This window comes from Pteronotus mesoamericanus, unplaced genomic scaffold, assembly GCF_021234165.1.
Source record: "Pteronotus mesoamericanus isolate MK-2021 breed Mesoamerican mustached bat unplaced genomic scaffold, CSHL_Meso_final scaffold_36, whole genome shotgun sequence".
In the NCBI taxonomy this organism is placed as follows: Eukaryota; Metazoa; Chordata; class Mammalia; order Chiroptera; family Mormoopidae; genus Pteronotus; species Pteronotus mesoamericanus.
Window position 1 is genome coordinate 21,114,847 of NW_026555313.1, and position 19,537 is coordinate 21,134,383.

The 19,537-nt window shown below is 45.1% G+C and overlaps 1 pseudogene; it reads left to right on the top strand.

The window, feature by feature from the left end:
* Positions 1–10,668: 10,668 nt before the first annotated feature.
* Positions 10,669–13,195, top strand: LOC129085871 (polypeptide N-acetylgalactosaminyltransferase 11-like; annotated as a pseudogene).
* Positions 13,196–19,537: the final 6,342 nt, after the last annotated feature.

A 19,537-nucleotide genomic window follows, 5' to 3' on the forward strand; every position in this document is an offset into this window, starting at 1 on the left:
TGCTTGTAAGTGGCATATTTCTCCATTTGCCTGAGCCCAGTGTTAGCATGTGCTGGGTTGGGTGAGGGGTGGTAGGAGAGGTTCCACAGGGGATAGTAAACACTGGTGGTGTCTGTGGTGAGCAGCTGCCTCCTTTCTGTCCCCTTTTTCAAGCCTGGAATCAGAGCTGCACCTGCAGTTCTCCAGGGACTGACCTAACCCCTGACATCTGGTGGGACACCAGTGCTGGCCTCAAAATGGTTATGTCTGAGCTTACTAAGGGATTCAGGATAGGCAACTATCTCAAGCAAGAAAAAGATGCAGGATTACCTCTAGAAACCTGAAGGCAGCAAGTACAGCAAGGTCTTGTAAGCAAGCAGAGAACAAAGGGCCAGGATGATTTCTGTGGCTTTCTGTGTCTTCCTCATCTCTCTCTCTCTCTCTCTCTCTCTCTCTCTCTCTCTCTCTCCCTCCCCCCCCCACCCCCACAACTCCTCTCCCTGCCTCTGTGAATCTATTTCTAGTGTCTGGCTTTCTTTATATATAATTGAAATGGGCCACTCAGGCTCTTCGTTCCCCATCATCTCCAGTTGCAGCATTCAACCGTGTCCCAACTCTGCCTTTCCAGAAGAGAGCCCCAGAGTGGCCCAGTGTGGACCAGGAATCCACCCCTGGACCAGGTGGCCATGGAAATGGAGTGAGGGGAGAGGTGGGCTGGAGGTCACATGCTATTTTAATGGCAGTTAAGCCTATGGCTACCGTGGGCAGTTCCCCAAGATGGGGGCACACATCAGCTAGGCTCTCTAAGAAGTGACTGCTGTCACTTACCCTCTCCAAGGTTGTTTCCTTATCTGCAAAATGGGGATGGCAATAGAAGGAAATGAGGTAATGAAAGCAAAGGTGCTCTGTAAAGGGCACCATGTTATGCAGTTAGTGCCCCTTGGGTCCTCCCAATTTGTGCTGGAAGGTCCTTCCCTGTCCTCCCCTCTGAGAAGAAGCAGATGGCCCTCTTTGCTCCTAAGTAAGACCAGGCCACAGAACACAGCAACGGGAACCAGATGCATGGTTAGTGCTGCTTTTCCAGCCACCTAAAGGCAGCAGTCTGCAACCCTGCTCTCCCCCAAGAAGGAAGGAAAAGGGGAAGGCCCCTAGCACCCTGGGAGGTGCCCTACATAATTGCTGATAAGCAGGCGTGACCGAGTCTTAACAATAATTAAAGTTACCAACTGAGAACTGTCCATTTCAGGGTCTAATGGTTTTTCAGCACATTAAACATTAAGGGGTAATCACCTCGCATGCACTGGTGCTCATGTGGCAGTCCTGTGTCTTGCCTGCTGATGGCAAGAAACTGTAGGCAGATCCCCAAGCAGGAGGTTTTCTTCCCCTATCTTGGGGTTCTGGGTGCAACACTGCATCAGGCTATCCCCTGCAAGTCCTGTCACTGCCTGGGGAGCTGGCCTCAGCCCAGATAAGCTATCTCCCTCAGGTCCTACTTGGCATCTCTAGGGGCTGAGGTCCTTAAGCTTGAAAGAATTCAAGCTCCCAAGTCAGGAAAAACCCTATGAAGTCCGCTTGCCATCACTCTTCCACTGACACCACTCCAAGACATTACTCTGCTGCCCTCACCACTACCTGCTTGGTAGAGCTCATCCTTCGTGGAATAGGACAGGTCCTTGACATTCACAGTAAACACAATCCTTTGTAACTCTGCGCACTTGAGTTAGGCCATTCATATTTTTCCTCTTATTTCATACAGTTTTGGGGGTAGATTTTATTGTTCCCATATTGCTGCTAAGAAAATGTCACCTCAGAGAAGCTGATGAGTTTGCCTGAGATCACACAGTTATAAGAAGAGGTACAAACATTCAAACCTGAGTATACATTCTTCAATGCCTGTGTTCTTTAGAGAAACCCTCCCAGTTACACTGACTGGACTCCCATTGGCCTGACTGTCCATATGCCCTGAGAAGTTGATATGGGCCATAAGAATAGGGTTGCCTGGACCACCAGCTTCATCTGAGGTACAGTAGAAGTGGCTCTTGACAAGTTGCAGTTATGCTCCTACGAACAACTTTACCTTGGGCAAGTTGTTTAATCCTCCCCATACCTCAGTTTTCTCATCTGAGAAATGGAAAGAATATTTTCTACTTCACAGGACTTATAGGAGGGACTCAAAAAGCCTACAAAGCTGGGAGTCATCATCATCATCATCATCATTCTTGGCCTTCAGATGCCATCTGTAACGACCAACCAATAAAAATGCAAGCAGACCCTTCATACACTTCTGTGCATATTAGTGATATGTGTGTCCATGGGCCTTTCATTCTCTTCTGGTGTCTCCTTGCATGCATGTGTCTTTGTGTGACAACTCTCATTAACAAATTTCTCAGTAATGGGGAATTCACTAACCAAGATTTCCATCCCACCCTGACTCCAAAACAGGTCCAAGTCAGAAGCAAAATTATGATACTGTCTTCTGTAAGCCCTCCCAACCTGATCATGACCTCCCCTCAGAAGCCACAGGGCCCCTTACTCTGGCACACACATAGCCCATTCCAATTCCCCCTCCAAGATGTACCTGGCCTGTGCTATATCTCCTCTTGGCTAATATTTTTGCATTTTACAGGGTCCTCAAAGCTTCTCTCCATCTCTCAAAGGTAGTATTTCTTTAGGACAGTGGGGACAAAATGGCCTGGAGTCTCTCCAAAACACATTTATTAATCCCCTCTTCTTGAGCAGTCCTATCTACAACACAACAGTCATAGACCAGCTCAGTGGTCTGTGAGCTCAAGTTCATTGGTACCCACAAATTATATCATATAAATAATGGTGCCAAGTCCGTGGGTCCCTGGGTTTTGGAAAGGCATTTTATGACCATTGCCATGGATTTCATTACATTATCTATTGGGGTATTGGACCTTGACCAGCCTTGGGCCCTGTCCAAGGTGCTGATGTTTTTTCTTGGTTGTCATAGTCCCCTTGTGTGTAACCAGTGCTCCCTCCAGCAAGAGGACCCATTAGCATGTAGCCTCAGGCAGCGTATCAAGGTGGAAAAGGCACAACCTATATTTCCTAGGTAAGCTTCAATATTTCCTTCTGTAAAAGGCGGGGGGGGGGGCGGTAAGAATAAGGACTCACAATAGATATTGTGAGAATTCTATGTGTTAACATATCGCAGCACAGAGCAGATACTCCTTATTTCTGGAATATAATTGACCTATATCAACAGCCTAAAAATCAATCTCTAAACTCTCTACAGGAGCAATGCCATATCCTCTGTGAAATTTTTCCTGGCACCTGTCCCATTTTCAGGGAACTAATCAATAGCTTCCCCCCCAGGATTCCCAGAGTGCAATGCACACATCTCCCCTCCCTTCACCAATTCACCATACTGCATTATATTTATCCATGTGTTCATGTGCACATCTGCCCCCTCTCTAAACCACAATGTCCTCAAAGGTGGGGGCTGGACCTTAGTCCTCAGCAGGCCATGCTAACAGATATATAGTGCATGAAAACCTAAGTCCAGCCCCACAGAGAACAGAGCTCTTTCTTTGTGTAGAATTGTCCTTCCATCCCCACCCCCATCTTCCTGACTCAGCATGCTCTGACCACACCTGTCCCAGCCTGTCTGGACTAGGCCCATTCATCCCCCCCAACACACTTAACACTTGAAGTTTCAGCCTACCTCACTTGCTTGCACTAAATATCCCCAACACACCTTCTATCATAAAGTGAGATTTGTAACCCCCTCCTGGAGTTTCTTTCAGATGGAATTTTTCAATTTATAAATAGCATCCACCACACATTAGGTGTGGCCCTGCCTTTTCCAGTGTCCATATTTCCCTTCCATCTAGCTCCCTTCGTAATGCCCATGGCCTTCAGTTCCCTCCATGGACAGTCTGTTTTCCCTGTGTCAGACTGGGTTGGATCCTCCTAGAAAATTTCTTGGCCAGGTCTCTGCCACCACCTTCATCTCTCTTCACCCCCATTTGGGGCAGAGTCTTTTGAGAAGGGGTGCCAAGGGTTACACTGGTTTCCATGCAGGGAGTGGCATGTCACAAAGCTGGCTCCAGCGCAGTTGGAGCTTCCTCATCCCCAGGAGAGAGAAGAGGTGCAATGGCCTGGTGTTGCCACCCTCTACAACTGTCTAAGTGAGCTCCCTTCTCAGCCAGGCGGTGCCCCCCTCAACCTCATCCCTCTGTCTTGGCTGCTCCCTGCTGTTGCCATGGCCCTTCCCCATCAAAGCATCCTTTAACTGGTCCAACTCCAGGCCTTGACAGCCTCAGCTCTCCCCCAGCATCTGGCCTCATCCCTTGCTCTCCTCCTTTCCTCCTCCTTCCCCTCCCTCTCATGCAAAACTCCAGTCTCACTTCTAATGCAGAAATGGAATTATCTACAAAGATTTGAAAGGACAAATTTGTGAAGAGCCAAATGACACCAGGCTCTCCTCTCTTTTCCTTTGATAAATTCCTTGCCTGATCCAGCAGTCTTTCAATTAGGTGAATTAAACTACAACAGAGAACTCTGGCAGAAAGGGAGGAGCTGCTTGGGGAAGGCAGTAAGTGCTGCCAGAACGAGCCCATAGCTCCAAAGTGGGCCCCCTCCCCAGGGGGTGAACAGCTCTCTTCAGTGTCAGTGCCTTATTATGCCCAGCACTTTACAGTCTGAAATATGTTTTTTCATCTTCTTTATCTCATTTGCTCTTAACAAGACACTATAAAGTAGTTATCACTATCCCTATTTTATTAGTAATAAAACTGAGGCTTGGAAAGTAAGTGACCCAATGTCCCACAACAGAGCCTTGGCTTAATCTTGACCTTCAATGTGCTCCCCATGGCTCTCTGCCCTGTTCAGGCTCTCAGCTGCCCCATGACACTGGCCACAAAAGTCCCCAGGAACTGGGAGAGCAGAGAGCTCAACAGCATGCATGACTGAGAGTTTGGGCAGGTAACTCCATAAGACTTCAGAAAACAAGACATTTGTTCTGTAGAATTCAAAGGCAGCAAGACCCTAGACTCCACAGAGAGGGTTTCCTTGGTTTTCCAGATTCCAGTACTAGGGTGAAGTCATAGCTGGCTAAAGGATGCTGCACAGTCTACAAGGTGCAGTGGGTGATGTTGGCAAGGAGGAGGGTTTTTCAGTGGGTTCCACCTAGGTCTTTTCCAGTGAGAATTCTGCACAATAAAACGGTCCCTCATAAGCAGATGGCTGTGACAGATGACACAGCAATTCTGGCTCTTGTTTCCTTCATCATGCCCACCCCCTCATCCACTCTCCATGCTCTAGCACTGGCCCCTCTTGGGAGTAAGGGGCAGTCCAACAAGTGTAACAATTTCCTGCATTGGTGCCCCAAAGATTAGGTCACAGTGGTCCCTAAAATGGGACTCTGGTTATGACTCACCCTCACCACCACTCCAACCAGCAGGACAGCGGGCTGCAGCAATGTCCCTCAGCCTCTCCACAGCGGCCCCTCCTCCAGATTCCTGCCTCCATGGCAATTCCTCCAACCTTTCATGTTGGTTTCTCCCTGAGGTCACAAAGTGAAAGTATGCTCCTAGGTCCCTGATCCAGAGGAAAGAATTGCAGAATCACACATGGGCCCAGATTTAGGTCCTGGCAAAAATCTGGCACATTAAAATCAGAGTACTATAAGGCTGAAGCTGAAATCAATCTGGAAAAGCATCCAACCTACCCCTTCACATTACTGATGTGGAAATGGAGGCTCAGAGCCAGAGGGTAACTTGCCAGGGTCAAATGGTGAAATCATTAAACATCTAGGAACAGGACCCAGGTCTCCCAACCCAGTCCTGAACCCTTCCCACATCTTATATTGGGTCAAGCTGCTGAGTTCTGGGAGGGGTGACTTAGCCAGAGCCTAAGACAGACTCCAAAAGATAGAGAAATCTTCCAATGGTGGGCATCATCTAGTTAAGATCTTTTAAGTAGTCCTCATTAGATATAAAATATCTTCCAAAATTGCAAGGACACTTTGTGCTGAAATTTATCATTAATTATTAAGCATCGATTGCATGCAGGATGCTATAGTAGGTATTGCGGGACACAGGAGGATAGAAAAAATTGCATTTTCCAGTAGTCTCGAAGCTTACTTTCTAGATGCACAATTATTCATGCCACAAACATTCATTGAGATCCCACTAAGGATCATGAGGTGGTCAATAGAAATAAGATCCCTGTCTTCTAGGAGCTTCCATTCTAGTGAATAAGCAGAGTTTATTAAGCATTTGACATTCTGGAAACTCTTCCAAGTGCTTTACCTGTATTATCTTGTACAATTTGCACAGGAGGTCTGTGAATGCTTATTTAGTGGGTAAGGAAACTGAGGTCCAGAAACTTAAGAAACATACCCAAGTTTAGTTATCACTTAGCCAAGCTGGGGTTTTAACCCAGGAAGTTTAACTTCAAAGGCTGTCTACTTTTACTTGCTTTATCGCTGCATTATGTTAGTGAAAAATTTCCAAAACACATATATCCTCCCAGGCATGGCCATACAACCTGCTTGCCCCCTAAGTTGATGGTCCACGTGCACCTTCATCCCTCGGGCCCCAATGAACAGTATCACTGTAATTCATAGGCCTATGGTATTCAAATTTGGATTCAACTCCCTATGGCCTTGCTACATGTTATCCCGATAATGATTTATTGTTTTAATTGAGACTTCACTTAGGTAAAACTGATTGCCTCAAGCACGAAGTGTTCCAAACACCACAAATCCAAGGCCAGTTTGGCCCATGCCAGCTCTCTCTCCCCTGGCTCCTCTGACTACAGTTGTAGAGTGACAGGAAGCTGCAAGCAGTCCCCTGAGGGAGAGGCCATCCCTTCTGAAAGAAAAATGGCCTTGTGGAGACAGCCCTGACGCTCAGTGGCCTTTGGGTTAGTGAGTGAGAGCAGTGCCCAAATAGGTCAGAACTGTCAGCAGAGAGGACGGGATGGTAGGCAAGCAAGCGACCCGGGTGGGGAGAGGTGAACCCTGTTGTTGAAGATGAACAAGCCTGTGACAGCAGTTTAGCAGATCTAATGAGGGGCCCAGCTCCCCATCAACACTGGCATCTCTGTTTGCCCAGGCGGCAGCACCTGTCTGTCTGCCAGCCCAGGTGCTGCCTCCACCATCCACATTCTGCAGCCAGTACAGAACAAGTAAGTGGTTGTGTGACAGTGAGAGGGACAGCGCCACCTCAGGTGAAGACTTCTACACAGGTGCATGGATCCTAGATTTGGCAGAGGCCAGAGGTAGGGAGTGGGAGACCACCTCACTAAGCCAATGTTTACCAAACACCTACTATGTGTGGGTGCTGGGCCAGTCTATTTTGGGAATTTTGGAATTAACAAGACTCGTTCCAGCCCTATAAGGGCTGTATAAAGTCAGTATAAAGCAGAGATAGTAATAATATCAGGTAGACCCTGATAGCTACAGATAATATACTATGGGAGTAACAGAGGAGAGAGAGAGAACCATCCCTCCTAGCTCAGAGGCATTGGGAAGACTTCATGGATGAAGCAACTTTTATATGAGCCTTGAATGGTGGGTAGGGTTTTGACAGGCAGGAGAACCACTGGAACCACAGATGAGATGCAGAAAACTATGGGGTAGCTGGGTATTCAGAAAATCAACTGGCTAAGCCTTAGGGCAAAGGAGGTATAACTAAAAAAGTGAGTTGAGACCCAGCAATGGAAGGTCTTCGATGCCAGAAGAAGCAATTTTTTCTTTATTTTGAAAAAAATGGGGATCTCTTAAAGATATTTGATTTGGATAATGAAACGCCCAAAACTAGAGGAATAGCCAGGAGACTGCAGGAGGTATATTGGAGAACCATCCCCCTGGACTTCACTACTCCCAAGGCAGGACTCAGTGCAGAAAGAGGAGTACATCAGTTAGGGTCAGGTGTGGATGAATGCAAGAGAAACACAAGACCAAGTGTTTTTACCTAAAAGGGGTTTGGAGGAAGCTAGTCCAGAGTTGGTATGGCAGCTCCAGACATATCAGCGAACCAGGCTTCTTTTCTTTCTTTTCTAACATCTTAGCATATAGTTTCCATTCCCAGAGTCATTTCATGGATCGAAGGAGCTACTGAAGCTTCTTCCATCATGTCTACATTTTAGGCACCAACAGGAAGGAAGGGAGAAAAGACAAAAATCTCCCTCTGAGGCAGCTCCTTTTAAGGAACCCTCACACTTTCTCTTATGACACTTCTTCTTACATCTCATTGACCAGAATTTAGGCATGTGGCCAATATTAGCTGCACAAGAGAGTGGATGGGAAATGGAGTCTTTTGGATGGACCCACTGCACCCTGAATACATTTAGGGGTTGTCACTAGGAAGAAAGGAGGGATGATCATTGGAGGGCAACATGGAGTCTTTGGCCCAAGAAATCAGAGACATTTCTGGGTTGTGAGTGCAGGGGGCTAGGGGATCATGAATCCAGGGACAAAAATAGGGGAGTCCAAAGAAAAAGGAGATTTGTGGGTGAAGAAAGGGCCTGGTTCTGATGCCAAGGAAAAAAAACATCTGCTGCTGGGGTCCCTGTTCTACCAGCAGCCAAGGACTTCTACTGGCCTCCCCACCTTTCTCAAGGGTCAAGCCTTGGACATAACCCTCCATTTCAGAGGGTGACTGGAGATGAGAAGATGGGAATGTAGATTTGGGAGGCTAGAATCCCTTGCCCAAGGCTGAGAGAGGGGGAGAGTAGGCTCTGCTTCATCACATGAAAAGGAGTGGGGGCTCAGGCTAATAATGCCACATGTCAAGAGCCACCTGGCAGCAGAAGGAAACCAGGAAAAGAAACTATGGGACCAGAGGCACAGATGAAGGCACACACAGTACACAGAATGGGAGGCTACTCCAGGAAGCTTTTCCTAGAGGGAACTGCAACCCAGCATGCTCCCCTACCTGACAAGGAACCGCAGTGCAGACTGAACAAATTCCCTGTCCTGGATAGAACTTCTCACACTTGGCTCTGGGTCTCAATCACACCCCATCCACCATCCCTGTGGGGAGAGCTGGAGACATAAGGAAAGAGAGGCCTGGGTACCTGTTTTCCATCTCCTCTGCCCTCCTTCACTCCAACAAAGGATATGGGGCCCACAGCCTTCTAGAGAGGGTGTGTTCTTTGTGAAAGAATGAGTGTAATGAACACCATTAATTCTTCAGTGCTCTTTCAGGTCAATGACTTCTTTTTCCAAATGTACCTCAGCAGTTTGTCTTACAACATAAACTTTAGAATTTTCCAAAATGTCTAACATAGGGATGGAAAACAGATTTCACTTCAGCAGCTAGTGTCAATTAATAATTGGTGGCTATTGGAATGCTGTTAATAAGTCTGAGGACTCTTCTTAACTCAGTGAAAGTGCTATAATCAATTTTGATGCCTGCCATAGGGAAAGAAGCAGGAAAGGGTAGTGGAACAAATGTCAGCTAAGTGCCACCCTGGTTCAGCATGTGATAGATATTTAATAAGTGTTTATTAAATGAGTGCATGAGATCTAGGAGTCATTCAAAAGCAAGTGTCATCCTTTCTCTCTGCAACTACCTCCCCCCACCTATGTCTGAAATGACCACGTAGTGTTCTGTCCCAAACCATAGGCAAGCATCTAGTCAAGGTGAACTCTGGAAGGATTTTTTGGGAACATGAAGGGCAGGATTCTTGATAGACAGCTCACATTTGTCTCTCTGAGATGGTCACTTCCTGCAATCAATGCTCTGATCCTTTGAGAATTCCATGCCAGGCTGAGGGGGACCTGAGGCCAGAAAGGGTGGTTACAGTGAGGGGCTCTGTTCCCTAAAACTTAAGGTGGAGTCAGGCAACACTCAGGAGCCCAAATCTTGAGGGCTCCTGAGGAAATCCCACCTAGACGGGCCAGCTCCTGTGCCCAGATACAGCCTGGAAGTCCTATTAAAGGGAGTCATCAGTTTTTCCCCCGGCTATTCCTCAGCTTGATGGAATTTCTCAAGGTAATAACCAGCCCCACCCTCCCCCACCGCCCTCCACCAGGCAGGCTGGCGTGCCCTGTTAACTCCCCAGCCCGCCGACCTTAGCCAGATAACAAGAACGGAACTGACAGAGCAGGATTACCCACTGGAGGGAGCCTGGTGATTGTGTTTACTCCCAAACCTGGCCCTATTTAATGGTCTGTGTGCATCATTAATCTTCCATAATCCGTTCAGCGGCTCCTACTTTTTCACGAACTGCCATTTGAGGGCGCTCTCGCTGGAGCCGAGGCTGCTGCGCGGGCACTGGGCGAATATCCCGGGGCCTGAGCGAGTCGCGGCCGGCACCTCGCCCGGTGCTGCGTTTCCTCCCGACAAGCGCCCCCACTCCCCCGCCCCTCCAGCCCGCCACCTCCCACCCCGATATGGCTAGTGCGGTTTGGAACTGGGCTGTGGTGGCAGGGAAGATGCCACAACCCAAGTCCCCGAAGGCCGGGATCCTGCGTTGCCGACGTCGGGATTCACCAGAGGACCTTTCTGGGATATTCACCTTCACCTTGAGGACCTGGTGGGGTTCCTGGAGGTAAAGCCCACAGAAATGTGCCCGCCCCACCAAGGCTGCATCTCGTGGAGTTTCTAGCTCTTATGTCAGTTCAAGCCCAGCCTCCAGCATGAGTTTATGGCTCCAGCAGCTTTTGCTCCAGGAAATAGAAAATGGCCTTTCAGTTATGCTAGGTCTATAATGGGAAGCGTCACAGTTCGATATTTCTGTTATGGATGTCTTTTTACATCTGCGACCTGGACGACTTTGCTTTTTGTTTATTTTAAATTCAGTGAAGTGACTCAGCCACTCCTGAGCCCCACGGAAATTCCCCAAAATGTCTATCCCCATTTCACTCGAGGTCCAAGTCAAGTCTTAGAATTACAGTGCAAAGCAAACAAAATTGATGATGTGGTAGATAGGCATCTTGAAGATGCAGGAAAAGGCAATGTGAAATTCTCTTCTGAACTGGGTACGATTTTTAATGAACATGATCAGGAGTTGAGAGACTTGGGGTATTAGAAATATCCCTTCAATATGCTTCTTAGCAACCACTTGGGCTACACAGAGATATGCCAGGCACCAGGAATGCAGCATAAAAGATAAGACATAGCCAACAGATCTGGACTGTGCACAGCACCCTAGATGGCATGCAAGCCCAGTTTCACCATGGAATCATCTTCATGGATGACAACAGTGACTTCAACAATATGAAAGGAGAACTAGGTGAATTTGTCCAAAAACACCTCCTTGTTTAAAATTAAAATGATAAGAAATACAAAGCATAAGGGATTAATTTGAGGAAGAACGCTTAGAACAGGTCATGCAACAGAAGCCCTGGTGTTCCTGGGCAGCCTCTGTGAATGAATGTGATGTGCCTGCAGCCCTTACTGGGTGGGAGGAAGGGCGGAAGGTCATGTGTTTAGTGATCACATCATCAGTGCAGACATGCTGGGCTACAGCTCCTCCCCTGTGGTGCCTGGATGGTTCAACTAAGGGGCTGCACGTCAAATGGGATCTTGTTCCCCTTTCTGAGCTCAGAGAATGGGAAGGAACTGTTACAGAACCTAACCAATAGGGGAGGGTCCCACTGCTCACTGCCTACCAGGAAAATCTCCAAAGACAGAGCTAGGTGGAAAAGAAAGGAACCTTTTATTTAATGGCAAGTTTCTGCCTAAAATATCTGGGGAACAAAAATAAGGGAAAAGGAAAAGTCAGAGTATGACATCAGAAATAACTATTTAAAAATTTGTCATTATAAATTCTCCATAGGTTCAAGAACTGAAAGTAACACAAGAACAAAAATCTGTTCACAGTGCTGACTGTTATCACTAGGGTCTTTGGAAATAACGGCAAGCTTCTGCCTCAAAGCCCTTTCCCTCCAAGACACCCAGAGAAAAATTACCCTGTCACCCTCTGCCAGCTAAGTTCAAGGTTGTGCCAGGAACCTCTTCTCCCTCCCAAAAGTATCATAAACGTAGGTGGCTTATCTCATCTACAGTTGCTGTCCAATCTTTCGGGCATCTTTTGGAGTCTGTGCCCCAGGCCTCCACTCACAGGCCCACACCGGCCACCATTGGCAGGCTTGCTGACGAAGCCCCCTGCCAGGGGAGGGGAAGAACCAACTGACTTTTCACTTTCCAGTGAGCCCTCTTTCAAAAGTCTTCTCCCAGAATCCCATACATGCTGGAAGTCAGAGGGAGTGTCTAGCCTTCCAACCAATGAAGGCTAGTGTTAGCCATGCTTGCCTTTGCCCCTCTTCTGACCACAGTGTTCAGCAAAGGGGCAAAGTCTCCAGTCAGCAACTCAAACACCTCTCCCATTTCCACGGGGGTGCCCCCCATTACAGAACTACTGCTCCAATAAAGTCACCTACAGTGGCTGGAGGATCGTTTGCCATGAATAGAAACTATTTCAATGAACTTGAGCAGTATGACAGTGGCATGGATTTCTGGGGAGGAAAAAACTTGAAAATATCATTTTGGATTTGGATACGTGGGGGTAAACTCTTCATCATCCCTTGCTCTAGAGTTGGACACATTTTCCAACAAAGGTGACCATATGGTTCTCCTGAAGGCCAGGACACCATGACACAAAACTCCCCAAGGCTGGCATATGTTTAGTTAGATGAAGGTAAGGAGCAGTATTTTTCCTTAAGACCTGATCTGAGGACAAAAAGCTATGGAAATATCAGTTAGCATGTTGAATTGAAAAGGAAGTTGGGTTGTAAATCATTTAAATGGTATTTGGATAACATTTACCCAGAGATGCAGATATCTGGGCCCATTGCCAAACCCCAGGAACCCATTTTTATCAACAGAAGGCCAAAATATCCCAAAGTCCTTTAATGTGGAAGGTTCTATCACCTCCAAACCAGCAAGTGTCTGGTGGCCCAGGGCTCCCAAGCCAGAAGGGAGGCCTGGTAGTGCTTAAGGCATGTGACAAGTTACCCAAATGATATCTGGATTTATAACGAAGAGCACGAATTGATTTTAAGTAATCTCCTTTGCCTGGATATGTCAGAAACTCAGTCATCAGACCCACCACAACTCATGAAGTGCCATGGGTCAGGAGGATCCCAGCAATGGACCTTTGGAAGAATAATCAGCTGTACCAGGTGTCCGTTGGACAATGCCTGAGAATGATTGATCTACTGAGTCACAAAGAATATGTTGCTATGGCAATCTGGGATGGCTCCTCCTCTCAGCAGTGGTACTTGGAAAGTTAAGGTGGACCCCATGGCTGGAATGCTAATTCGTTGTGCTTGTCCTCCTGTGGGGATGCCTGGGAAGACTAGCAGAGGTAAGATAGCAGATACACTCTGTGTTGGAGCAGCAAGTGAGCATCATGAAATGAAGAAGTATGTTTCGCCAAGACACTAAGGTCATTTCTAGGCTGCGTTAAGGGATTTTCTTGCTTATTGTAGGAAACAGAATACAGTTTTAATATAAAGAGTCAGGTTTATACAGAAGACAAAATCCAGGAAATTGCTAGATCTATTCAAATTAGTTTATGCTTTTTTAAAATCCCCTTTAATAATGGAATGGTGTTTATCTAATCAAGAACTTGTCATGATTTCCTTTCTTAGAAGACTTCATAGCAGACAGTTAATTTTAAACAAACTGAATCCCCATTACTTTTAACTTCAGAAAGCATCATTTATAAGATCATATTTAAGAGGCAGTTAACTATTATAAATTATTTTGATGAATTATGGCACTACCTACATTTAAAATAAAGGATCCTTTTAATTATTTACCTTAAAAAAATGAACTGCCACTTGTAGCACTGAATAAAATCAGCACTTTGCGAGAATTTCAGTGATGATGGACAGACAGGGAAAGGTAAGAGGCAACAGGATCAGGTGACAGGGAAAACCAAGGGGAAAACCAGGGGTTGCTGAGCAAGGAAGCTGCACTAGAGTTATCCCCACACGTTGGGGAACGATGTCTGACCTGCATGGGCAAATGAATCACTGCACACCTGGCACTCTGGGCAGCCTTAGCCCTCAAGCAAGGTACTAATAACCACATCAGAGCAGAGTGCCAGCAATTCCTACACTATGCCATGTCAGGCTGGGTTTGATCTGAGCCAGCCTGCTTTACACAATTATTTTCCTGGTTGTGAATGGCTCAGGTGGCTTGGGGACAGAGTCTTCCACTCTCAGCTGCCAGCCCTGGGGATTCATCTGATATGAGGCTTTTATATTACCTCCTGATTACTTGACTTGCAGTCAACTCACTCTGAGCTGCAAATCAACAGCAGGAAGGATGAGTGGGGAAGCTGGGGCTTAAGATTGCACTTTTCAATCACATGTCACACCAAAGGTGTAATGAGGGCTCCATGTGGGGCTGTCGAGATGGAGAAGGGGTAGTGGGAGAGAGTGAAGGTGGGGGTGTCTGCTCTACTTGGAAATCTCAGGGCTGGATAGGTCCCCACAGAGGTCACCTAGTTTGAGACTCAAAAAGAAAACTGAGGGACAAAGAGGTGAAGACATTTGCTCAAGGTCACTATCTTAGTCCCTTCAGGCTGTATACCACCATAGAGCAGGTGACTTAGAAAGAACAGAAATTTATTTCTCACAGTTCCAGAGCTGGGAAGTCCAAGATCAATGTGCCAGCAGATTCAGTGCCTGGTGACAGCCAACTTTCTGATTCAAAGATGACCGTTTTTTCTCCCTGTCCTCAATGACAGTAGGGCAAGGGAGCTCTCTGGGGTCTCTTAAAAGGGCATTTATCCCATTACTGAGGGCTCCATCCTCATGATCTGATCATTCTCAAAGTTCTCATCTCCAAATACTATCATTTGGGGGATGATAATTTAATATATTGGGCACTTCAAATTTGGAGTGAGGAGGGACACAAACATTCAGCCTATGGCAGTCACAGTAGCTATCAGCATGTGAACCACTGGATGGGGTTGGAGCTCAAGACAGACCCTCTGTCCCATGGGGAGTAAGGGCTGGGAGTCAGGCTCTGCCACCTTGGTGCCCTCTTCCCCCCAGATCAGAAGCCCTGCTACTCTCCACCTGTAGGCTCTGCCCCATCTAGTGTCCGGGCAGATACAGACCAAGGCATGAAAGTATTGAGATGTATGAGTAGTCTTTACCTCATAAGCCTACATATATAAGGAGTCAGAGCACTGGGCCACCATGTGCCCACCAAGTCTATGGTTCCCATGCTCTTAGTCTGGGCCAAGGAAATTCTGCTTCACTGTTTAGTCAGTCAGCAGGTCCGTGTACAGTGTGAACACCTGTCATACTGGAAGGTGCTGACAAACAAACCAGATGTACACCCTGCCTGTAGATGAAGGAGCCTTGAGCCTATAGTTCAAATTGTTTCTCTTCTAGATATATTTCTCCAGCAAGACTCTGGCCAGCTGCTACCGGAAGAATAAGATTCTGTTCCTGGGGCCCTCAACACTGAATGGATCTGCACCCCCACCACTAGACTGTCAGCTCCATCAGGCAGAGCCTTAAAGTGTCTTATTCATGGCAGTATCCCCTGCATCCAGCACAGTGCCTAGTAGGTGCTCAATAAATCTTTTTCTCAATTAGAGTTAACATGCAATATTATTTTGTATTAGTTTCTGATGTAAATCATAGTGATTATACAATCACATACTTTACAAGGTGATTCCCTGATATTTCCAGTACCCATCTGGCATGATGGATAGTTATTACAGTATTATTGACAATATTTCCTACTCTGTCCTTTACATCCCCATGAATATTTTCTGACTACCAATTTGTACTTCTTAATCCCTTCATCTTTTTTACCCAACTCCTAATGCTCCTTCCCTCTGGCAACCATCAATCTGTTCTCTGTATCTATGAGTCTGTTTCTATTTTGTTTGTTCATGTCTTTTTCTCTTTAGATTCCACATATAAGTAAAATCTTATAGTATTTATCTTTCTCTATCTGGCTTATTTCACTTAGCATAATATCTTCTAGGTCCACCCATGCTGTTGCAAATTATAAGATTTCATTCTTTTGTATGGCCAAGTAATATTCCATTGTATATACATACCACATCTTCCATATCGTCATCTATCAATGGGCACTTGGGTTGCTTCCATACCTTGGCTAGTATAAATAACATCACAATGAACATAGAGGTATGTAGGTTCTTTTATTTAGTGTTTTGTGTCTCTTTGGATATAAACCCAGAAGTGGAATTACAGGGTCATAAGGCAGTTCTATTTTTATTTTTTGAAGACCTGTTTTCTTCCACAGTGGCTGCACCAGCCTTGCTGTTTCCCACCAACAGTGCATGATGGTTCCCCTTTCACCAACACTTGCTGTTTGTTGATTTATTAATAGTAGCCATTCCAACAGGTGTGAGTTGGAATGGCTCACTGTGGTTTTAATTTGCATTTCCCTGATTATTAGATATGCTGAGCATCTTTTCATATGTCTATTGGCCATCTGTATGTCCTCTTTGAAAAAGTGTCTATTCAGGCCCTCTGCCCATTTTTTTTTTAATTTTATTTTAATTTATCTTTTCAAATACATTTGTCTCTGCCTCCCCCCCACCACTTTCTTTTCCATTTTTTAATTGGATTGTTCAATTTTTTTTTAGTGTTGTACAAATTCTTTATAAATTTTGGATATTAAACCCTTATCAAATGTATCATCAGTGAATATCTTCTTTAATTCAGTAGGTTTTCTTTATGTTTGGTTGATGATTCCCTTTGCTGTGCAAAGACTTTTTAGTTTAAGGTAGTCCCATTTCTTTATTCTTTCATTTCCTTTGCCCAAAGATATATATTAGGAAAAAATATTGCTAAGAAAAATGTCAGAGATTTCACTGCTTATATTTTCTCCTATGAGTTTTAAGGTTTCAAGTCTTACATTTAAGTCTTTAATCCATTTTGAGATTATTATTGTATATAGTGTAAGAAGGTGGTCTAGTTTCATTTTTTTGCATGTATCTGTCCAATTTCCCCAATACCATTAATTAAATAGACTGTGTTTACACCACTGTATTTTCTTGCCTCCTTTGCCATAAATTAATTGACCATATAGTTACAGATTTATTTCTGGATTCTCTATTCTGTTCCATTTGATCCATATGTCTGTTTTTATACTAGTACAATGCTTGTTTGAATTACTGTAATCTTGTAGTATTATTTGGTATCAGGTAGTGTAATACCTCAAGCTTTGTTCTTCTTTCTCAAGATTGCTGAGGTTGTTCAGGGTCTTTTGTTGTTCCATATAATTTTTTGGATTATTTGTTCTAGTTATGTGAAATATACCATTGTATTTTAATAGGAAATGCATTGAATCTATAGATAGCTTTGGGTGGACATTTGTTTTTGTTTTTTTTTTCTTGTTGTTGTTACACCTGATTTTAATGTGATTATTTTTTTAATTTTATTTTAATTTATTTTTTCAAATACATTTGTCTCTGCCAACCCCCCACCACTTTCCCTTGCCCCCTCCCTCCTTCCCTCCCTCAGTTCTTCCCCTTTGGTTTTGTCCAGGAGTCCTTGCTATATGTTCCTTGACTTGCCCCTTCCCTTCCTTGTCCCCGCCCCCCCTTCCCTCTTGTCTCTGTTGATTTCTTTTCCTTTCAGTGTTGCTGGTCTTATTTTCCTTGCATCTTTGTATTGTTGGTTAGGTTCCGCTTATAGGTGAGATCATATGGTATTTGTCTTTCGCCCCCTGGCTTATTTCGCTTAGCATGATGCTCTCCAGTTCCATCCATGCTGTCGCGAAGTTTAGTAGTTCTTTTTTTCTTTCTGCTGCGTAGTATTCCATTGTGTATATGTACTATACCTTTTTGATCCAATCATCTACTGATGGGCATTTAGGACATTTTTTTAAAGGTTATATTTATTTAGTTTTAAAATATTGGTAACTTATTTTTCCCCACAAATTTTTTTATTTTCATTTTTTCTTCTCTCCTTTTTATTTCCCTCTGCCCTGTTTCCCCCTATCCCACCAGCATTCCCCTCACTTAGTTCATGTCCATGAGTCATACATGTAAGTTCTTTGGCTTCTCCATTTCCTATACTATTCTTAACCTTCCTCTGTCTGTTTTGTACCTACTATTTATGCTTCTTATTCCCTGTACCTTCTCCCCCATTCTTTCCCTCCCCCTCCCTTATGATCTCCATTTCTGTGATTCTGTTCCTGTTCTTGTTGTTTGCTCAGTTTGTTTTTCTTTTTGGTTCTTTTTTTTTAGGTTCATTTATCGATATCTGTGAGTTTGTTATCATTTTACTATTCATAGTTTCTGATCTTCATCTTTTTCTTAAATAAGTCCCTTTAACATTTTATAGAATAAGGACTTGGTGATGATGAACTCTTTTAACTTGATCTCATCTGGGAAGCACTTCATCTGCCCTTCCATTCTAAATGATACCTTGGCTGGATAGAGTAAACTTGGATATAGGTCCATGCCTTTCTTGACTTGGAATACTTCTTGCCAGCCCCTTCTTGCCTGCAAAGTTTCTTTTGAGAAATTAGCTGACAGTCTTATGGGAACTCCTTTGTAGGTAACTGTCTCCTTTTCTCTGATTGCTTTTAAGATTCTCTCCTTATCTTTAATCTTGGGTAACTTAATCATGATGTGCCTGGGTGTGTTCCTCCTTGAGTCCAAATTCTTTGGGGCTTTCCTGGATCTCCTAGAAGTCTGTTTCCTTTGCCAGATTGGGGAAGTTCTCCTTCATTATGTTTTCAAATAAGTTTTCAATTTCTTGCTCTTCCTCTTCTCCTTCGGGCACCCCTGTGATTCAGATGTTGGAACACTTAAGTTTATCCCAGAGGTTCCTAAGACTCTTCTTATTTTTTTTGAAATCTTGTTTCTTCATTCTGTTCTGGCTGAATTTTTCTCTCTTCGTTCTGCTCCCATTCATTGATTTGAGTCCCAGTTTCCTTCCCTTTACTGTTGGTTCCCTATATATTTTTCGTTATTTCACTTTGTGTAACATTCACTTTTTCCTCCATTTTACAACCATACTCAACGAATTCTGTGAGCATCCTGATTACCTGTGTTTTGAACTGTGCATTTGATAGGTTGGCTATCTCTTCATTGCTTAGTTCTATTTAGAGCTTTGATCTGTTTTTTCATTTGGGCCATATTTCCTTGTCTCAGAGCACCTGCTACATTGGAAGGGGCAGAGCCTTAGGTATTCACCAGGGTGGGGCAACCCATGTTGCTGCGCTGTGATGCTGTATGTGAGAGACAGGTCAGAGAGGGAACAATGCTCCTTGCTTGGCTCCCAGGCGGCTTTCAGTCACTTCCCCCACTACTCACAAGCAAAGTGGGCCCTTTTAGTGCTGATTCCTGGGTCAGCGGGTTTGTGTATGTTCTAGGACCCTGAGGGTCTCTCCAATGAACTCTCCTGTGAGGCTGGAAGTTTCTTCCACCACCACAACCCCCACAGATATTTATAGCCAGAGGTTTTGAGACTTTCTTTTCCCACTCTGGAATCCCGGATTGTGTGGCCTGTCTCATTCCCCAGCTGTTGTTCATGGTTTATCCACACGCAAATGTGGGACCATCTGGACTACCAGCCACTGCCTTGCCATGCGTCCTGTCTAGCCCGGCTGCCTGTTTCCGC